Source organism: Camelus bactrianus, chromosome 27, assembly GCF_048773025.1.
Source record: "Camelus bactrianus isolate YW-2024 breed Bactrian camel chromosome 27, ASM4877302v1, whole genome shotgun sequence".
NCBI classification, from domain to species: domain Eukaryota; kingdom Metazoa; phylum Chordata; class Mammalia; order Artiodactyla; family Camelidae; genus Camelus; species Camelus bactrianus.
Window position 1 is genome coordinate 12,310,234 of NC_133565.1, and position 18,335 is coordinate 12,328,568.

The following is an 18,335-nucleotide window of genomic DNA, read 5'->3' on the forward strand; positions in this document are numbered from 1 at the left end:
TATCACTAAACTTTTTTAATTTTATTAATAACAAATTAGCCTGTATTCCTCAATAATCACCCATCTATTCATTCAACTTTACATGTGATTTTAATATTGTATCAGTCTATTCCCCCAGTGATGAAATTTTTCTACCATCCCTTTTTGAATTAGTCTATCCATGCATGAAACCATTTAGCAAGCCACCCTGAAACCATGAGTGAGGCTGTTATCCACTCACACAATCCAACCATCTATGCATCAATCCCTACATTCATCCATGATCCTAGCCAGTCACACCTGCATCTGTCAATCTAAAATACCCATATATCTGTACATGATCCACATATCCAATGTTGCATCCTGGAATCCACTCAAATTCTAACATTAGGTATCCAGCTAATTACACCTTCACTCAATGTTGAACCCATCAATCCATATGCACAACCAGTTTTTTTCCCTAAAACATTAACTGATTACAGATTCCTGCCATTTGCTCATATATATTTGCTTCCATCCGGTCTTAACATTCAGGAAATTTTGCATTCATGCATCCATTATTGTACCCTGAATTCCATAAAGCAATAAATCCTTGCATTCATCTCTCTGAATCTTCTTTCCAAATATCTGATCTTGCACTTTTAATCACTAATTCTTACAATCACATAATCTTAAATTATTATGTAGAAAATATTTACACCCTTCCATCTATCCACTCCTTCAACCAAGTTTTAAACCATCGATCCAAGTCTCCATTCTATGCATTCATCCACCAGTCCTTGAATTCTTGCATGTAATTTATCCATCTATATTAGTCAGAAGTCAAAGCAACTTTAAAACCTTACTAGCATAACAAAAACAATTATTTTTCACCCATGAAGACATCTGAGGCAAAATCACCTCCTTACCCCTTAAATAGGAATAACATATTATCTCCAAACTTCCAACAAAAATGTCAAAAGTAACACATTCATAAATTGTTTGAAAGCTAAATGTCAACTTTTTTAAGTATATAAGCTATGTTGCATAAAAAATATGATGCATCTTTCCAAAAACAAGATAGTGAAAATAAAGGTAACAAATGGAAACATTTTGTAAAAGGGAAAGAAAGGAAATATGAAAAGGTATATAAAATGTATTTAGAAGGCAAATAATAGCCAAACATTTTGTATACACACAAATAGAATGAAAATGAATTTAAGGATGAAAAAAACATTCTAGCTACAAGCTACACAGGTGACTTGTGTAAACTGAATATGCATTTGAATAGTCAGAATTATCCTGTAGCTGTTATGACATTGGGTTTCCCAACTGCAATACCAGCATTATTACACTAGCAATACACCTTTAAATACTCATTTCTTTGAAAGTTCTTTCTGTCTTTAGACTAGTACATTGATATATACTAATAATCTTTGGAAACTGATGGGACATTAAACTCATTTTTCTATAACTGATAATTAAAGGGAAAGAATCAAACATTCATCCCATGTTTTCTTTTGAATTAAGAATTTAACATAGTTGAAGAAGAAAGTTCTTATTTAAATTAAGAAACTCCTTATCAATTAAAGTAATTTTGCTCTTATTTAGAACAAATGTGCATCTATGAATGAAATAATGGATAGAGGCCACTGACTTTTTTAGGTGAAAAGCTGATGCCAAAATTAAACACTGAATGCACAAATATTCAATTGCTGAGTTGAACATTACAACTATTTTAAAAACACATTAAAAGTTTGACTAAGCATTTTTATCAAGACATATTTCATAGGTGGAACTAGGTATCCCACTGTAATGTAAGGAATTACCACATTTTCTATGTTTCAGATTATTAAAAAGATTGGTGTCCCCAAATCTTTAGGTAACAAAATACAATCAAAGGAAATTATATTAAAAAAAAAAACAACACTAGATTTTAGTTACTTCTACAATGAGAAGATGGAAAACGGAAGATGCATTATCTGGTTCTATTTGGAACATATTTTTAAGAAATCCCATGGGACAAAATCTCATGGAAAACTTAAAGCATGGTCAAACATTCTACATGAAATGAAACAAAATCAAGGTCAGGACATTGACAGCAAGTCAATTTAATAAGACTAAAGTGGTCTCTAATAGAATAATAGATACAGATCTCTAACAATCTTATAGTGAAAAGTAGTTAACAATTACTTATAGACCTCTGCACACTGGAGAATATGCATCTTTCCAAGCACCCCCCAACACATTAACAAATATAACATGTACTTCTCCTTGGTCTATATAAACATATATGCATTTATATATAGATTACAAAGGTATTTATATAGTCTTTTATATACATACACATACATATACACACACACACACACACACACACACGAGACAGAAACAGACATAGAGGTAGAGAAAATTTCAAAGCAGAAATAAATTAAACCCACTAGCTCACCAAAATGCATTCAACCCGCTAGAAATAGTGGGTAAAATAAGAATGTAACATGAAAATTAAATTCCTCCTAAATGGAATAAATTACAAAATATCAAATATTTTTAAAATGTTTAACACACATATATATAAAAGCAAGGAAAATGTTCTATATTAAAGTAAATTAAAAGAGAAGACTGGTAATAAATTAACACAAACAGCCAAAACTAAGATAAAAATGGCCTTGATAAAAATGCATGGTCCCAGGTAGGATTCAGATTTCTTCAAACTATCATGGATATCTTTGGAACAACTAACAAATTTATAAAATAATTTATTTTAAAATATATTAAGGGATTTTTAGTTAATAATAATCATAGGGATAAGATATTATAGTTACTTAAAATGTGATGTGTACATATGCAAATTCAGGATTAAAATATGGTATTCCTAATTTTCAAAATAATGGCAAAATATTGACGAGCTGTTCTAGTTGCTACATATATGTAAGTTCATTACTATGTTCTAATCTGTGTCTATGAAACTTTCCATAATGAAAATTGAACAGTTGCTCAAAAAGTTAAACATGGAATTACCATGACTCCTAGCAATTTTACTGCTAGATATACACCCAAAGAATATGAAAACACATCAGACATCTGTACACCAATATTCAGTGTAATTGTTCAGTGTGGATAGCCATAGTCATACTATTCAAACTAAAAAAGTGGCAACCTCTAAGTGTTCATCAACAGATAAAATGTGGCATATACACAAAATGAGATATTATTTAGCCATTAAAAGGAAAATAAAGTTCTGATACTTATCTTGCTTTCCAAATACTATTCCCCAAAAGAAACCAGGGATCCTAGGAGAAATGGCTGGTTTCATAACTGGAGCGAAGAAAGAATGAAATGAACCTGGATACTGTTATGTTACCAGAAAGTTAGGTGCTCGAGAAAGGATAGGGTCACAGAGGCCAATTTAAGAGACCTGAATGGCCCAATGGGTGGTAACTTAAGAGAAAAAAAAAGAGCAATGAATTTTAACCAAAAGAAAATATCCATAAGTCTACATTTAAATGAATAATTGAAAAACTGAATGGGAGATAAGGGACAACTCCAATTAATAAAATGGGAGATTGAGAATTTAAAAAAAAAAATCACGATTTGGCAAGAAACCTCAATATATGCGAAAATAGTATACAGAAGTATGATAAGACACAGTATTTGCAGTATCACCCCCAAAAGATACTTATTATTAATTACAACAGTAAGTAACAAAGTTACCATCACTAGTCATAAGACTATCAGCACTATGTGACTCCTAATGACGAACTGAGAACTACATCATTTCTATAGTGTTCTTGTCAAAAAATGTATAACCCCAAACTCAAAAAAAAAAAAAAAAAAAGACAAGCCCATACTGGGAGACAAGAATGGTTAGAGAGTTTATAGATTTTTTAAGTGTCAAAATCATGAAAGTCAAAGAAAGCTGGGCAATTGTCCCAAACAGGAGATTAAGGAGATATTGACAGCTATATGCAATGTTGGATCCCACTTTATGTCACTGGATATATAAAAGAAACAGCTACTAGTGTATCAATGGTAATTTCCTGGTTTTGGTAACTGTATCCTGCATATGAAAGATGTTAATTTAAGAAGCTGGCAAACAGCATTTAAAAACCCAAACGAACAGCAACAAAAACTACGTACTTCTTTGCAACATTTTTGTAGGCCAGAAGTTATATCAAAATAGAATTAAGAAATAAATAATTCCAATACTTAACTGTTTACAGTCTGCATTAAAAATACTCAAAACAGTTTCAATCTTGACAAAAATAGAACAAAATAAAGTTGTTTGCTTAGGAATATCATCCCAGAAGTTGCAAATAAAATTATAATGACTATAACAGGGGAGATAATAATAGAAAAATGAAGAAAATTTACTTTACTCACTGGGTGCAAAAGTATTCATTTTTAGCCTAATCAATAATTATAATGACAAGTATAATTAACTGTAATATACAAGACATTTTATTAAAATTCTCACAAAATTTGATAGAAAATTCTCAACAAAAGGAAGAAAAAATTTCCTAAAATGACTCATAAGCACTTATAAATTGTGGAAATAGAAAACCATTAATTTTGGAATTTCAGTGAAATTGCATTTAAAAAGTACACAAAAAAAGACTTTCATATATCAACAAGAAAATAAACAAGGTGTACAATTCCCATCACTACATTAACAAAACTATGAAATGTTTGGGAATGAATCAAAAATAAACTTAACTAGCAGTATCCCAACATAACAATTTCATAAAAAAAATAGAAAGACATACCTTTCTGTTGGACAGGAAGACTCAATTTTAAAGAGATCTATTCTCTCCTAATTAATCTATTAAAATTGGTGCAAATGAAATTAAAACTGAATTATTTTTTCCAACTTGCAAAGTAATTTTAAGCATCAATTGAGAGAAAAAAATGCGAGTATAGACAGGGAATATTCTGAAAAAGAAGAGAAATGAGAGAACTCAATGGAATAGGTAAGACTAAAACTCAGTTATTTCAAAGTATCAGCAGAAGGTAAGGCAAACAAATAGAAATGTAGTCAGTTATATGTCAGAAATTCTACATGGTTATGGAAGAAATGAAGAAAAGTTGTAACTGCTTAAGCCAAGGTGAAATGACTTGGATATGTGATGCTTTAAAATCACAGTCATGATTAATGGAAAGAGAAATAAAATGACAAAATATTTGGTGAAAAAAAGAAGAAAATACAAAGAATTACAATACTAATGCAACCATTTTTAAAGAAAAACACTAAATCAAAAGGGACAACGCAACATGATTATATTTCAATAAACAACCAAAATATAAAACACTATTGTAAACTGATGGTAAAAAACATGGTATTTCATTTACAACACATGACAAATGGTTAACATCCTTAGTCATAAATGAGTTCTTACAAGCCAGTAACAAAGACATCAATATTCCAAGCAAAATGAAAAAAAAAAAAAAGGAAAATGAAGTAACGCAAGTGACTAGTAAGGATTAAGCACATATGAAGATGACTGAGCTGAATAATAACAAAACAAAAGCAATTTCTTTGCATTATCATACTGCCAAAGATTAAAAATATATTAATTGTTCAGTTTTAGGGAACAGTTTCTCATCCCTAAAGACTGATGAGGACTCATCTATATAATTAGAGGGAAATCTACAGTTTGGACTCAAAACATAACTTTTCAACACCCTTACTCCTGGCAGGTCCAATTAACTGGAATTATTTCAACAAATGGTAGTCGGACAAATTACAACAATTTATATATAAACCATGTTTACTGCATAGAAAATTTGAAGCTAATGTAGGGACCCCCCCCCAAACACACTTACATATTAATTTGTTTACCAACAGACCCAAAAAGATGTGCACAAAATCTCTGTTAATAGAAGATAACATCAGGAGGAGGGGCAGGTAGAATTAGGAGGGAAAAAGGCTTTTAAGTAAAAACATTATACTTCACAAATTTCCACGATCCCTGAAATCTTGAAAAAGATGACTTTTCAGCAATTGATTTTAAATTTCCCTATGGTAAGTTAAAACTTTAAATATATGCACTTAACACTTATGGGAGCACTGAAATGAGGCAAGCCTTGCAATTACACCATCCTTGGCTTCTCTGTTGATTAATGCCTCCACCATTCAAGCTTGAGGTTTAGTCCAACAGCAACAATGAAAACAGTCAACATGCCTGGTTACAATTCTCTCCAATAAAACCCTTTAGGTCACTCTCAAACTTGAACCTTCTCAGTCCACTCTTTCTGATCTACATTGAGTGTCCACGGCAACACATCAATGAGGAGCCTCCAGACATTAAGAAGACCGTCTTTTGGTTTTGATGAAGATGGTGGCAGAAGCAATGACATCAGTTTCCTATTCAGCCATCACCTGAAAGGATACACTGGGGGGAAATGGGAAAAGGTCAGACAGGCAGGTCATGAACTCATTAGCAGGAGCTAACAAAACCTTTACGTAAAATGAAATGCAACAGCTTTTCTATTGTGAAGAACAGGTGGATTGAAATTTCTTCTGAAATTTTCTAACAAGAAGAAAGCCAGATATTGGTAATCTTTCCTCTCATGTTTTGCTTAAGGACTGATCCTTCCAACTTTCTCCTTGTGTTCAACTATGTGGTTTCTTGTACCTCTGTATCACCCTCTCATTCATGTAAGTTACTGTGCAATCTACGTAATACACCTGTACAAGAAACATAACAATGCCTCACACTGCAATGAAAATAACAAAGATCTCAGTTCATCTGACAAGAAAAACACTAACTGTACTAAAGACACAGAGGCTACGATGGAACTTAGGAAAGACTTAACTGCTAGGTAGGCACCTCCCCCCAAACCATTAATCTTCTATTTAGCTAAAATGGTTCCTAAGGAAAAAAGAAACATGTTCTGATTAAAACCTTGACTTTCAAGGTTATTCCGTGGGTAACAGGTAGGCAGGTGCCTCACGTAAGGTTCTCTGAGAAAGAATGTTTAAGGAATTTGTTAGCATTCACTCCTGGCAGCACATGCCATGAATTAACCTTCCAGAGGGTTGTAATGGGAAATGAAGGAAAAACTCTTCATGAGTTAAGAGAGGGGATTCACTATTTATAACATTATTGTCTCATCAACAACTATTCCCTCTCATTCTTTTCAGTTCCACAGCCTAAGTAGTTCTAAGACTGTACATTTCAGAATCAGCACGTTGCACCTGGGCTTTTTCTCTTTTGCATTTACCAAACTGACTTAATCCCAAGAACCATGCAATTTTTCCTTTCTCTGAACTTCTAATCTATTGCCTAATTTACTTCCAAAGTCACAAAAACAATTCAGTAGGACTTTATTCTATGCCAGGTGATGAGTAACGTGTTTGAGAACTATCTGCAAAAGATTAAGAGCATGAGAAGTGGAATACTGAAAATCAGTTTAGTAATGGAAACATTGTGAAAGAAACTGCCCCACGCCCTGCCACCAAAGAAACAAAATAAAACACTTTCTTAAGTTCCACACCTGAAGTTCTTAATTACTGCACCTTCCTTCATCTGGTCTTTCTTACAGTCTGGGTCTATAGTCACCCTGGCACTATCCCACCATGAGATGGGTTCTGGGTTAGCCATGACACTGCCTGCCAACAGAATATGGCAGAAATGATGCCACATGACTTCTGAAACTAGATGGGAAAGGCCATGCCAGTTTCACAAGTCTCTCTTCTACCACTTGTCTTTATGATTCATGTGGGAACCAGGCTGCAAGAAGGCACTCTAAACTCAGCCTTCCAAGTCATCTATGAGTGAAGAGGTATCCAGAACACTCCAGCCTTGAATCACTCCACTGGACTGTGTCTTCCCAGTTGACCCCACAGACGTTCTGGCACTGCCAGAAATCTTTACCCACAGAATGCATGAAAACTACACATTAATGCTTTATACGTTACTGAGTTTTAGGAAAATTTGTAACTCAGCGATATGTATCCTGATCAAGACCTACTAGGTGCCACCAAACATCCAACAAGCTTAAAAAAAGGCACACGATCAATTCCTGCCTAACCAAAGTGCCCCTTCCCTGAATAAAATAAGCACTCAAACTGTCCTTACAATCATTATCGCCAAGGGGTTCTCCTGGGACCAGACGGGCGTGAAGAACACCTGGAATGAGGAATCCTGCTGCTAGGATTCCTGCGATTAAAAACAAAGATGGCAAAAAGTATTTCCTCTTGGAACTATCATCTCCTGACAGGGAGAAAGAAGAAACATTATACAGTAAAATAAATGGCATTCTGACCAAAGAGCTGAAGCAGCGTGTAAGTGGAGCTCACGTTGAACTTGGTTACAAATTGCAGGTAAGGCTTAGAAACAACCCCTCACTAATCAATCCTGTCATTGATTCAACTCTCAGCTTTGAAGTGGCTTTACTCCTACTACGATTTTTCAGTATCACACCTTTTGTAAGTTTCCATGAACTTCTCCCTTTATCATATCACAAAACTATATGTGCAAAAATTTAATAAACTCAGGTCTGATATACCACTAACATCCCCCATAAAAACATGTAAGTTGCCTATGCCAACTAGAAAAAAGTATTTTAAAACAACAAAAATAGCTGGTCTATTTCCTAATTTCCAATAATTAAACTGCTAATCATTTCCTTTATAGTATTAGTTATATTGTCATGTTTTGGTCATAAATAAGTAAATTAACTGAAGGAAGATACAAATAATCACCAACATTCTTCAGGCCCTAGAAAAGCTACGTACCAGTGCTATTTTCTGAGTCTAGCAAAAACCTTCTCCTGAAACAGCATTTCTTGATCAAGAATCTTCACACCTGTGGTTTACATTTGAGACTTGTAAGTTAAGGAACTCCATAGGAAGAAGAATGTCTCTGATAATCTCAGGTATCCTCAGATTATCTGCAAGTACGTCTTCCATGTTCACCTGAGAAGTATACAAACATAGACCAGATTTAGATATAAATGAGACACCAGCAGATAGCGATTAGGGTGACTTCAGCAAGTCAGGAATAGTGAATGGAAGTAATTAAACAAGCAAATATTAACTGCCCAAAGAGATGACTTTTTAAAAAACTTTTTCACCTTTTTCAGAGCCCATTTAGCATGAATGTTGAGAATACTGAAACACTTCTCATGCTAATTCTGAATAATCTAAAAACTCATAAAGATCTATTTGAAATCCTTCTGACAGACTCAACTACTATATAAGAAAACAATCCATTCCCCAACTCTGTCCATTAAGAGTAACTCCCAACCTATCCTCTCCAACAACTTGAAGGCAGTAACCACAAAGATGGCACTGCCTTATAAAAGTACACTTTATGGACAATGTCAGCAACTCCTCATCATTCATCTGTTTGCCAACCCAAACAGAAGTGTTTAACACCTACCTCAAATCCCATGTTCTCCCTTCTTCTTTCACTGGGCAATCCAGTACTGTTTCAATGTGCAAACTCTCTGCTGCACTTGTCTCTCAATCACATGCTCTTCAGAGTCACTCAAAAACTATCCACAACAGCCACTGGGAATAAAGCTGGATACAGCATCACAACACTCCCAAGATGCTAACAGGCAGGGATGCAGACAGGCACAAACTGGTGGTATCTTTTAAATTCCCTCTGTTGTTTATATGCTGCTTTTGAAATCTCCAAAATTCCAAAGGCAGAAAGTAGCAGCAGTACCCTCTCTTCACCTCTCATTTGTACAGTAATATTAAAACTTTGCCATGTTTTTCCAGACAACTTCCTATTCAATTGATACATTCATTTTAGATTGTCATCTAGCAATATACAAATAAAATACTTAAACAGTATGTTTCAGTACTTAACTTACACATGTATAAAATTTCAAGAAGAATCCTAAAACAATCATTATCACTACTGTAACACTGGTGAGTAAACATGACTTAACTCTATTATCAGCTCAGTATCATCTCTTCCCCCAGAAACAGTAACCATTAATATTTCTGTTAGAAAAACAAGAGGCATGTGGACACACCTCTGTAAACATGAGTTATTCATTCAAAATGAGATATTTGTTCAAAAATGACATAATTTAAAAAATCAACTTAAAACATCTTTAAATACCATACATAATACTTTTTCAGCATTTGAATATTCACATGATGAATAAGCTATCATTACAATCTTTCTTTTTACTGATGTGCATTTCATACATTCAAGTTATTTGTTAAACTCAATCTATAACATACTTTTTTATGAATCTAAAAACAGGAATAGATAAAATCCCATCAGCAAGCTACTTCATTTTAAAAGTTTTACACACACAATTTGATTGTCATGACCCAACTGCTGTTCAAAAAGATAAACTGATTTATACTTCGATCGATGCTGGATAGGATCCTAAGAAATTTTCGTAGTTTATACCATAGGCAACTGAAATATAATTTTGGCATTTGTTTCTGATTATATCATAGAAATTAACTATTCACCAGAAAGTTTTAAAAATCTCTCAGAAAAGTATTCATAAGCACAGAAATTTGTTATCATATAGATGTATATGTGGAAACAGATAAAAACACAGACATGGAGCTGCTTAATCACTTTATATAAGAATTAACATTAACTTAGATAGAACGTGAAGCAGGCTTCTGTATGTTTAGGCTTACAATCAAAATATTTCCATAATTTTCAAAATCAAAAATAGAAGGTCAAGCAATAAGCTAATAAATGAGAAAGACCATCCTATCTTTACCTCTAAGACTAATTTTACATATGTATGTGTGTATATGTTTATAGTATGCATTTAAATGAATATAAATACATAAATTTGCAAATAGGTTCATATAGATAGCAGAGTAGTAATTACTTTAGCCATGTTACATAACTATGAATATATCTGTGATTTAAAGTGACAACTCCCTTCTTGTATCTTTCTTCTTCCTAGAGATAAAAATAAATCCTGGGAGCATTTTTCTCTGTTAAAAGTATACAATCTAATCTTTTCTTACACATGAGATCAATGATCTGAAGATACGGCAACAATGTGTACACTTCTTCCCCAAAACCCACTGAGAATAAACAACAAAATGTCACAAAGCCCTAAAAAGCCAACTATTAATTACCTATTTCACTACCAAAACATTCCTAGAAGCCCATTTATGATATTTTACAATGAGATTATTTACAAATTTATACTTCATGAAATCCCATGCATCTAGAAAAATTAGACTTTAAATGATGTATTTACTGTTATTTACAAAGTTGTCTTGAATATTGTCATGCAGTCCAACTACACAAATACATAATTCAAAGAGAGAATACAGTCTTACAGAATGCATTTCTTATGATTTAAATATATAATGCCCTATCAGCAATACAACTACAAATTATGACTTCCGGTTTTTTTTAATGTATAATTATCCAAGCACTAAACAATGATTAAAATGTAAAATTTTATTTTAGATGAGAATGCAAAAGTGAAAAAAATACCTTTTTAACTTTTGCTTTCCAGTAGCAACTCAATAAACAGGATCCCAATTAACTCAAGAAATCTACAACTATATGAATTTCATTGCTAACATTTGAAGAAAACAAAGAAACCATGAAATTTTACAATGAGTTATTTACAAAATTATACTTTGTGAGACTCTATGCATCTAGAAAGACTAGATGTTATTTTAAAAGCTTGTCTCTGCCTATTTACAAAGTTGTCTTGAATATTGTCATGCAACGAAGGGAACACATACAGAACTGTGTGTAGTTCCAAGAGGTAGTGTAAATCTCTTTAACAAAATCATTTAACTTGAATGTTTAAAAAAAAGAAAGAAATATAAGGGGAGGAATGAATAACCAACAGTTACAACAGTTAACCATAGTGTCAACTATGGACACTGGGTGACTTATGATGTGGTAAGTCAACATAGGTCATCAATTGTAACAAATGTACACTCTGATGAGGGATGCTGATAATAGGGTTGGATCATGTATGCGTTGGGGCGGGGGGTATATGGGAAACCTCTGTACCTTCCCCTCAACTTTGCTGTGAACCTGAAACTGCTCTCAAAAAAAGCCTTAATTAAAATAACAATATAAAAGAAACATATCGGGACTCTTGGTACACCCAGAAACACCAAACGAATTACATGGTGTAAGTTTTTTAGATATATTCACTTAATATAATGGCAAAGTCTTCTATATGTTAACAAAGTAAATGTATAACCTTGTAAATGTTTCCTCTTAAAAACCAAACCAATATATGATAAATTTTCTATAGCTACAAGAGACTATCAATGAATTTCATTGCCATGTTAATTTTAAAAGACAATGGTACTAACACATTTACAATAGAATATTTACAAAATTATACTTTTTGAGACTCTCAATATATCTAGAAATACTAGATGTTTAAAACTATTTCTCTTACTCATTATTTGCAGGAGTTTCTTGGTTATTGCCATGTAACAAGTGAACACAGAAACGTGTAGAGATATAAGATGTTTAGAAAAATGAATTGCATCATGAACCTCAGCACATGTGGAAAAATAAGTTATACCCATGTCCCCAAAATAGAAGTAAAATTCTATGTATATCAGAAATGTCTATACTGAGAAATAATGTTTATAATGTAACTATGCACAGCAGTCTAAAATCACCCTCAACAATAGTGAGTCTTAGTGTACCATTTCATTTCTACAAGTGTAAAAAAGTTTATATGTTATTAATCTTAGGTAAGCTTATGTTCAAAACTATGACAGAAATTTCTGTACACCTACAGTTATATAGTATAAAAACAAAAATCTGATCACATGCACAACTAAATATTACCACTCCTCCATACACACTAGGTGAAAACACACAGAGGTCATGTAACACTTCTATTTGTTAATAATATAAATATTATTAATTCCGGTGTGTGTGTGTGTGAGCATGCATGCATGGCAAAAGTGTTTAGTCATAAATACCTAAGAAGTTGTTATAAAAGAGCTTATCTGCTATACAGTCAAATGTGTCCTTGCTCTGTCCCGACATTTTAAAACTCCAAATTAGACTAGAGTACGAAAAATCATACAAGTTTACTATTTAAAAATATGAATGGCAGTGATTTCTAAACTTTAACAAAGAATGTCTAATTAAAAACCTCAAGAACATAAAAATGAATAAAAGGCCTCAAAAATCAAGACTAATTCATGAACAAGCTGACTCTGCTGTATCTGTGATCAAACAACTGTAACTTTAACATTTCAATGAAAAGATATTTCCAACATTACTGACAGAAATCACAAACCCAAAAAGACTATTAATAACATTTATCTTCCACATAAAAAACAAAGTAGTGGTATAATCCCCAGCAACCAACCACATCCCAAATAGCCGTGTTTTAGAAACTCAATTTACCGAAACAGTGTTTTCATCATTGTCTCAGTTTAGTACTCACAAAATATATTGCCTAATCAGCAAATCATATAAAAACTAGTATTTGTCTACCACATATCTAGCAGCCTCACAGTATCCTCCATCAACCTAAGTTTATAAACCAAAACTTCCTATATATCATCTGCCCTCACACAACCCAAAGAACATAGACTAAAGCCAAGTGATAACTGAGCCAAAAAATATTTCTACTCTATGACTTTTAGTGAACACTAGTTTTATACACACATGTGCATGTATGTATACAGATACATAAGAAATCCATATAAACCAAAGACTAAAAGACTAAAGCAAAAACTATTATGTATTCTATGTTATACACAATGATCTAACAAAACACCCCTTCAGCTGCCCAATTATTTACTCAGAGATAATCTGACAATCATTAGGGAAATTTTTCACTCTATGTATAGGTTTTTACAAAAGACGCACAAATAGTTCCTATGCTTTAAAAAATAGTATCTATTATATACACATAATACAAAAACATTCCTTTGATCAGCCACTATTTAATGAACTCAGGGCTGATATACCACTGCTAACACCCCCCCCATAAAAATGTATTAATTGCCTATGTCAACTAGAAAAAAGTATTTTAAAACAATTCATCAGTTTCATTAAAAGCTAACTTCCACTGGCAAATGAAAAATTTTCTAACACATGCTATTTTACCGCATGTAGAGATTTCTCTAAGTTACCCAAAAAGCTGCATTCTATTTGCATAAATTCACGTGAAAACCATAAACAAAGGCAGCTCAGTGGTGTTTCCACCATGATGAATCCTGTCACAAAATGACGATATATTTATCTTAGATACTATACAATATATTTCTCAAAATCTAAAAATTGAGGCTAATGATCCAATTAACATGCTGAAAGTCCAGATGGAACATCTTTGGCAAACATAAATATCGCTATCCTACTAGGTTGGCATGTACTTACAAGGATGTTTATATATGTAGAAAATTAGAGGTTAAACAAAAAATAGAATGTATAAAAATTTCCACCAGAAATGAGTTAATATTGAGAGGCAACTTAACAGTTCCACTGGAAAAAGAAAAGAATGTCTACCTCTGTTTAACACTAGAATATGTATAAAACATATGTAGATTCCAAACATCTGAGCATGGAGTAAAGCCTGCAGGATGTTCAAAAACTGTCTCTGCATATGCATAGACACACACAACCCTCCAAACTCCCTATTCTTTATCTCCTAAATTCAGCTTTTATTTGCCTAATACGAAGAGGTCCAGAAACTCCTCAGTGACCAACATTATATTCTAATAATTGAAAACTGAAATGCCCAAAATGTCAGTCATCTCTATGCTTGATAGGATGGTGTAACACAGTAGTTTTTCTATTATATAAAAAGCAATTTAAAAAAGCCCATTCAACCCTGAACATGCAAGTGTTCAGAGGTTGGTCTCTTGTGCAAAAATCCCATCATGATAAGGCAATCTCGTACTATACAAATTTTAACATAAAGAAACATTTACAAGATAAGACCTACATCTACCTAGAGCAGCCTAAATTAAAATTTCTTATGACAGCTGTATACAGAACAATCTCCTCCCTTCAAAAAGACCACAGCAATAATCCAATCAAATGATTTCAAATGTACATCATTTTCAGAGGTATTCTCAATTGTTTTCTATAACCATGTATTAAAAATAATTCTTCTACATATTTTAGCAAACTATTTGTTAGCATTTGCCAACACACTAATGTCACAAAGCAATTATATTTGGTTATTTCATACAGTATTCTCAAAATGCATTTAAACAATAACAGTGCCTTCTTTGCCTTTCTTATTGATGTTTTAAACATTCTGTGTCCATCTCTTTTCTGCTATTTGTAGACAATACCGAATTGTGTAAAGTTTACAAAATGTCCTCTGTCCTCAGAATTCCTTTCTAAGTTTCCCAGAAGACAACTTTCCCAAACATATTTTTAGAAACTTCTTTAGGAAATCAGTTCTATTATCACAACACTCATCTTTAACAGTTATCTAAGAATAGTATTTTTAAAAAAATAAACCTAGGCTTCTTTACTTGAGTGGTAGATTCCAAAACATTAAGCAAAGAATACAAAACAATAAAATTATTACATTTTGAATTTCATTCTCTTCATCTCCTAACATCCAATGAGTAGTTCACGCATATTTATCATTCACTGAGTATTTTACATTTACATTTCAGTACCACTACCCAAACACAATTTTCCTATGTATTTAAATAAATGTGTAAGCTACATATGTCCAGTAAATTAGTTAATAGGATTAGATTCTGAGTTGTTTTAAAATGTTCAAGGAAGGATAAAATCTGTTTTATCACATATGCATACAAATACCATACATATAGGGCTTTTACTGGTAAATCTTTTGAAGACCAGTTGATATTCCACAGCAAAGAAATTATTTTTTTCCTCCAAAATTCAAAGATTGCCAATGAAATGTAAACATTTGAAAGTCAAGAAGTTTAGGCCAGTATAAATCTGTATTTTGTCTGTAATTCTGTAGCTGGTGAAGCTTCTAGCTGAATTCAAGATGTGTTTTCCTTCCCTTTCTATCCACACATTCCTGTACGGTTGGGCTCATGTTTACCTGAACTCATCCACACTAGCCCAATACTTCAAGCTTTATCCAGCTGAAGTAATTTTTTCAATTCAGTAGATACCCTTCGCACACTTGCATCTGGGGGAGAAATCTGGAATGAGATGCTGTTGGACCAGGTGTGAATGAATTCTTAGTAAAAGATCTAAAGATTGTCTCTACAGGAGAGCCTTGGCCAAAGACCCATTAAACTGGCATGAAGTGGACACGTCCATGGCAGTCCATTAGCAAAACTGCTCAGGATATTCCAGAAACATCTGTGTATCTATGTTAATAGAAAAAAGGTTTGCAAAACTACCCTAAATCGTCCTGCATTGCTGTCACATTGTATCTTGCTGTGCAAATTTCTTGAGATTCTTACAGATCAAAAGGGTAAAGGAATGTCTGAAATTTATGAATCCATAAGTGCAGTGACTAAATTTCCAATTCTGACAGCAGCAAAAGATGCTCTGAGTATCAACAGTTTGTATCATCTTTGTCCTCTTCTCTGATTATTGCTTATTTCTAACACGTTAACAACACGTCAACTGTAGATTTATGGAGAACGTGATGCTGGTTGGTCATCTTTCCCAAAGACTGCTCTGGTAGACAGATGAATTCGAGACTCTGAAGCTGGAAGTAAGGGGACTGGTTAGATGTTTCATTATGAAAGGTAGATGCACACAGCCATCTAATGGAGTCTGATCAGTATCTTATTGTGTAAAACAGATTTTGCTTCTGGATGAAATACTTGTCCTTGTCCATCTTTCTTAGGCTCCATTCATGTCCATGAATGACAGCCATTTCCTCACCTTCTAGTTGGCATCATGTTTCAAATCTCTAGAAAACTGATAGTCAAATATATATTTATTATACAATGATTTAAAAAGGATGTTTATGAATTAATTTTAAAGATTTTATGCTTACTTGCCATTATCTTCTTTGAATTATCTGTACATGCATTTGTCATTTTAAAGACAATTGTTCAAAATCATTTCTTTTACAATGAATTGTAGAAAGATGTTTATAGTACATTAAAAAAAAACCCAAGTAGTAACTTATGGTGAAAAATATGAAAACAAATATATGTATGATGAAGCTTTATGTTGCACACCAGAAATTGACATACCGTAAACTTACTATACTTCAATAAAATATGTATATACAAAAAAATCCCAAAAGAAAAATAACCAATATATTTTGTCAACCTAAATAGTATCATAGATGCATTTTCATGTGCCCAAAACCCTGTCAGCCATAAACAAGTAAACTCTGTCATATGGGTCTCAATAACCATGCCCTCTGGATTTCTACGAGATTCACTCTTGGAGTAAGTTCAAATACACTTTTTTTTTTTTTAATATGGAAGATTTATTCTCCAGAGAACTAGAATCAAACAGGTAGAGGCATCCAGGTAAGAACAGACAACCTTAAGGGACACCCATTCTCTTTCCACCAAAGCCTCAGATTGAAATTTGGAACTCTCACTCCCTTAAGTAGCACCCAACTCCATGCACCCACATCGTGGCACAGTAACCTTCCTTGTGTCTTGATTCAAACCCTTACCAAAAAAAATCAGAAAACAGAGGGTTAAACTGGAAGCCAAATTTTGCCTACACTGTAAGGCAAATTTCTTGTACCTTTTATTCATTCACATACTGATTCTACCAGTAACTGTGACAACAATCAAACAGTGTAACAAAAAATTACTCCCTATCCATCAAACATCTAGTAGATGTCAATTTTCATGGTGAGCCTTGGACAGAGAATAGTTAACAGTGACACCAGGGCATCTGGTGAACCATTAACGTTTCATTCCCCTAATAAAGTCTCTCTCTCTCTCTCTCTCTATATATATATATTTATGTATAACTGAAAAATTGTGCTCTACACTGGAATTTGACACATTGTAAAATGATTATAAATCATTAAAGAATGTTAAAAAAATTTTAAAAAAAAGTCCATGTATCCTTGTAACCATTTTCCCCAAAACCTGCCACGTTATAATCTTAGACAAACAAAGATATTATTCAGTAACTTAAGGCTCTACAAAAGCTTCTTTATTGTGACTTCAGCAATTTTGGGGGGAGGTATTAATATTCCATTGTTACTTTGACAACACTTAGTGCCATTAATTTACTCAGTCAAGAAAACATCCAGTCTACCTAAAATTCAAAGCCAGTGTCCAGTCAAGTTCACTAGAGAAGGTTGCACAGTATGCAAAAGATAATCAGAAAAATGTAATGCCAGAATCTTCTGACATCCTACAAGAATAAGAAAAATCAGTATCCTTGTTATAACTTATTCTCATAATAATTATGTCACAATTTTTTAAAATACTCTGATTTCTTATTTTATTCAGTTCAAGTCACAGGAAAGAAGTCTCTCTGTTTCAAGTC

General features: G+C 33.0%; 1 protein-coding gene across 13 annotated transcripts in view; it reads right to left on the reverse strand.

Annotated features, from left to right (window-relative positions):
- Nucleotides 1-5,213: 5,213 nt before the first annotated feature.
- Nucleotides 5,214-18,335, reverse strand: part of SNRPN (small nuclear ribonucleoprotein polypeptide N) — a 30,781-nt gene continuing 17,659 nt past the window's right edge. For 10 of the 13 annotated variants that reach the window (XM_010946267.3, XM_074354157.1, XM_074354149.1 and 7 more), the window contains 4 exons: nt 9,345-16,569; nt 8,699-8,878; nt 8,040-8,174; nt 5,214-6,350 (listed from right to left, as the gene is read on the reverse strand). The gene's annotated coding sequence lies outside the window, so the exon portion shown is untranslated. Of the gene's footprint in view, nt 6,351-8,039; nt 8,175-8,698; nt 8,879-9,344; nt 16,785-18,335 lie in introns of all 13 variants that reach the window. The other 3 variants (XM_074354156.1, XM_074354155.1, XM_010946266.2) reach the window with 3 other exon arrangements.